The sequence below is a fragment of the Palaemon carinicauda genome, chromosome 2 (assembly GCF_036898095.1).
Source record: "Palaemon carinicauda isolate YSFRI2023 chromosome 2, ASM3689809v2, whole genome shotgun sequence".
NCBI classification, from domain to species: domain Eukaryota; kingdom Metazoa; phylum Arthropoda; class Malacostraca; order Decapoda; family Palaemonidae; genus Palaemon; species Palaemon carinicauda.
The window spans coordinates 201,217,581-201,222,742 of NC_090726.1; positions in this window are offsets into that span (position 1 = coordinate 201,217,581).

The window sequence follows — 5,162 nt, forward strand, 5'->3', positions numbered from 1 at the left end:
AGGACGACATGGCTATCTCACCCAAAAATAGATTTTTCGCTTCGCTCAAAATCCGTTTTTTGGGCTCAAGCCATGTCGTCCTGATGGAAGTGTACCAGAGCATTACTGTATCTGTGGATTCTCAGAACGTGCCGTACTCCCCGGAGGTAATTTTTTCCCGGTCGACTAGACCTAGAGACCTAAGATGTTACCGTTATACATCTTTTCAACTAACTATAAACTATGTTAGAGCTTCCTGCCCCCTACAGGGAAGAGTCCTACTAGACTCTGGAAAAGTCTCGAAGAGTACATATATCTATGTACGAATACCAGGCAAGCTAATATAGTGGTCTCGCCCTATATTAAGTAAAGCATAGTTTGTAAAGGACCACTGCGTCAATATGAAATATCGACCAGTTTTCCGCACAATACTTGTATTGGACAAAGGTTTTATATCCGCATAGGAGGAAAACCAATGCAACATAGCTTGCATAAAGGAACAATTCTATTAGAATTATCCCAGATAAGGTACATAGAATGAATGCTCAATTATACCAGTAAATTGACACAGGTGAAGGAGACGCAAGGTTCTCAAGAACCAGATTATTGACAGGCAATAAATAGACAGGTTAACCACAATTATATATATATATATATATATATATATATATAAGACAAGGATAACCCAAAACTTTAAGCATAAGTATGATAGTAAACAGAGCTTGTTTGTCTGAAAGAAAAACATTAGATGCCACTTTTAAGATACCGAGGTATCAAAGTCATAAAAGCCTGTATTACAAATCAATGACATTAGCGTTAGAAACGCTCGGCACACATGTCTGCACTTATGCTAGGTTCACCTTCGGAAATGGAACAGTCTGGATGGGCAACACAGTGCCCTCACTTAGTTTGTAGTACAGTATGTAACTACACACTCACCCTGGAATTAATCGTCCCAATTAAGACCACTGTTCCTCGCAGAGTTAAACAGTAGGGTTAACACCACGACCCACTGCTACCACAGATCTCTTTTAGTTCCTCTACTTGCTTCGCATAGTGGCGAAAGAACACTCTGGAAGACTTCCAGCCAGTGTATGAACGGAGATGTTCAAAATCCATGCAATTAAAGAAATTTAAGAATGAGGCAACTTTCCTCGGATCGTGACCTGCGGGTGTATTGTCAGGATCCACTCTGCGAATAAAATATGTGATTTTTGCTCTGAGTTGATTCAGAGATAAATTTGAGCCTGATGTTTCTCCCCTGAATAGTTGACCACCCTTGAAGTCTGAAGTTCTATGAAGATAGACCTTTAGGCATTCTACTGGACATAGAGATGCATCTTCTTTCAGAGGGCAGATTCTCCAGGGACCCCACCTGTTGGTGGGTAACTCATTCTTGGCGAGAAACGTAGGATCCGGAAACAGGTTCAGTTCTTCCCCATCCAGGAACTGAACACGACCTGCCTCTCTCGAGAGGCTACAATTTCACTAACCCTGGCCCCGGACGCGAGTGCAAATTAGGAAAATAACTTTTTGTGTCAAATCCTTTAACGCACATTCTTCATTGCTCAACAGAGAAGCGAAATGAAGAACTTGTCTAAAGACCATGAAATGGGCTTTGGAGGTGCTGAAGGTCTGAGCCTAGCACAGGCTTTCGGGACTTTATTAAAGATCTCGTTACCTAGGTCGACCTGGAAGGCATATAGAATGGGTCTTGTCAAAGCAGACTTACACGCTGAAATCGTGTTCGCTGCCAACCCTTGACCATGGAGGTGGGGAAAAAAGATAAGCAGAAGTCTGTCAAGATCTCCTGCGGAATCTTCGCCTTGACAAAAGGCCACCCATTTTCTCCAAGATGACTCATATTGCCTTCTAGTAGATTTGCATTTATATTCCTCAATGAAGTCTATACTGGCTTTCGAAATCCCGAAACGCTTTCTCACCGCTAGGGAGAGAAAATCATGAACTGCAGGGTCCGGGTTTTCTGTAATGAAGCGCAGACAGTTGACTTCTGGACTCGCTGGGTCAGAACTGGATCTGGTAGTGGTACAAACTTCAGCTACAGTTCCAATGCCAGGAGGAACCACACGCTGTTCGGCCACTTGTGGGCCACTATTGCCGCTACCCTTTGAAGGATCTCAGTTTGTTGAGGACCCTCAACAGAAGGTTGTGAGGAGGGAACAGATAAATCTTGGACCATCTGTTCCAGTCGAGGGACATCGCGTCCACTGCTTCCGCTAAGGGGTCCTCGTACGGGGCACGTACAGGGGCAACTTCTTGTTGTCTTTCGTCGCAAAGAGGTCTATCTGCAGTTCTGGGACTGATTCAGAATGAAGGAGAATGATCCTGCGTCTAAGGACTATTCCGACTCTATCGGTGTGAACCTGGATAGAGCGTCCGCTGTCACATTGCGGACTCCTTGAAGGTGAACTGCCGACAGGTACCACTTCTTCTTTTCCGCCAATCGGAAGACGGCCAACATCACCTGGTTGAGAGGTGGTGACCTCGATCCTTGTCAATTCAAGTATCTTACAACTACCTCGCTGTCTATTACCACTTTATGTGGAACGAATGACGCGGGGAGACTTTCTTTAAGGTAAGGAGCACTGCCCTAGCTTCTAGAAAGTTTTATGAGAAAGGTCTTGAATAGCCTGGACCAAGTCCCCTGGACTTTTTTCCGATGAGAGTGACCTCCCCATCCCTCCTTTGAGGCGTCTGAGTGAATCGTCACCGACGGGGGAGGTGGCTGAAGAAGAACCTGACTTCTTTAGAAGTCTGGCTTGGGACCAAGGTCTGAGAAGAGTACTTAGCCGAAGCGGCTGGTCTTCTCAGATCTCTTCACGCGTTTGATGCATAACTTCTCCAAACTCCGATTGCATCCTTTAGCTGTGCTCTTAGCACTGGGTCTGTCACCGAAGCAAACTGGAGAGAGCGCAGTACTCTCTCCTGCTCGTGTCTTGATATCCTTTCGGAATCTTGAGGTCTCTTGACAGAACCCGCTATCTCCTTCCTTTTCTTCGCTGGGGTGGAGAAACGGTGTGACAAAAGGTCCCAGTGGATCTTAGCCACTGGAACTTTTGAGATGGAGAAAGTCGAGACTTTTTCTGTTGATCTTGAAGCCTAGGTACTCTAGGAACTGGATCACTGACTGGAAGCTTGCAAGCATTCTGTCTCGGATGCTGCCCACACCAACCAGTCGTCCAGGTAGGCTACTACCTGAATTCCCTTTAGGCGAAATTGTTTGAGAGCTACGCTCGCAAGCTTCGTAAAAATCCTTGGGGCTATGTTTAGCCCGAATGGCATGGCTCCGAAGGCGTATAGTCTTCGCTGTAGCCTGAACCCTAGGTAGGGGGAGAGTCGATGGCTAATTGGAATGTGCCAGTAGGCATCTGACAAGTCTATAGAGACGGAATATGCCCTCTTGGGCAGTAAGGTCCTTATGTGTTGCAGTGTTAGCATTTTGAATTTGCAATTCACTATGAACTTGTTAAGTGGCGACAAGTCCAGAATGACTCTGAGCTTTTCCGAGTCTTTCTTGGGAACACAAAACAGCCTCCCTTAGAAATTGATGGGCTTCACCCTTTTTCTCCAACCGTTCTTGAACGTACTCCTCCATAACGGGGGTGGAGTGTTGGAAAAACCGAAGGTACGGGGGTGGAGTGCTGTACCAGCTCCCGCCCAATCCATTCTTGAGTAGGCTGTGGGCCCAGGGATCGAAGGTCCACCGATCCCGAAATTTCAGAAGTCTCCCTCCTACCGGTATCACCTCACTTGGACTGCCGTCCTGAGGTCTTGCCTTCCTGACCATGACCACCCCTGAATCCCCTTCCCCTTGAGGGGCGTCTAGACGAGCCTCTGGCTGCTCCTCTAGGCTTTGCTCGGAAGGAAGTAGACTGCCCTTCGAACGCTGGGGTGAATGCCGTGGACTGTGTCGACACGGCCTGGGGTACCCACTGAAAGGTGGTCGGGGTTTGTGCCACGATCTGGGGCACTGGGGGCAATGGCAATTGCAGTTGCTGTTGCTGTCTAAGAGGCTTGGCTGGCCGAGACGGTAGCCTAGTCCTCATAGTCTTCCTCTTTGGTTGAGGACCCTCATCCGGGGAAGACTTTCTTTTGATAGCCAGGTCCCACTTCTGGAGAAGGTTTCTATTCTCCAAGGTGGCTTTATCAAAAACTTCTTTGACCAAATCGGTAGGGAAAAAGGTCTTTTCCCCAAATGTTGGAGGAGATTAGTTTCTTTAGCTCGTGCCTCACTGTAGCCGAGGTAAACACGAACTCCCTACAAGCTCTCCTTGCCTTGACGAAGCCATAAAGGTCCTTCGTCACTGTGGCCAGATGAGGCTTGGCCACTACCATGAACATTTCATGGACCTTGGGGTCACTTGCCATCGTCTCGAGAGTAGTCTGAAGAGACATTGAGGCAGTCAGTCTTTCTTTTGTATCGAACTCACTTCGCAAAAGAAAGTCAGACAGCTTAGGGAGGTCCTTGCCGAACTGACGTCCGGCAATATCAGCCTCCAACTTTCCCACTTAGAACGTAAGATGGACGTCCTTCCAATCTTTGTGGTCCATAGGCAGGGCCAGCGACAAGGGTTTACACTCCTCTAGGGAGGGGCAAGACTTGCCGGCCTCGATTGCTTTTAGTACAGCCAGAAACCCTTTCTGTAAAAGGGGGAAGGCTCTAGTAGGCGAGGACACAAAGGAAGGGAGCTTCCTATTCAATGCAGCTACCTTTGAGTTAGAGAAGCCCCTCTCTTTCATCGAAGATGAAAGTAGAGCTTGAGCCTTAGCATGGTCATCACTATGACCTCCTTCGGCTCTGCCTCCTCCTTTGAAGCTGGTTCCTTCCTCAGCCGGACATAACAGTCCGGATATGGTGCCTTGCTGGGCCAGAATTCCACCCTCCAGGGGAACTGAGCCCAGCATATCCGAGATGACGATCTTTCCAGTCGTCATCGACATGTGCTCAGCATACCTCCATGGGTTAGCATCCGAGCACAAAGGAAGGTCTTTCACATTGAGCTTTTCTGGGGCCCATGTGATTCTGCAAGGCACTGCATTCGCAGTTCCATTGCAGCCGCCTTCTCCTGATTCTCCTTCTGCATTTGTTGGATCATTCCAACAATAGAAGAGAGGGCCTGTCCCAGCTCTACTGGGAGACCGGCCGATGTAGAGGGACTTGA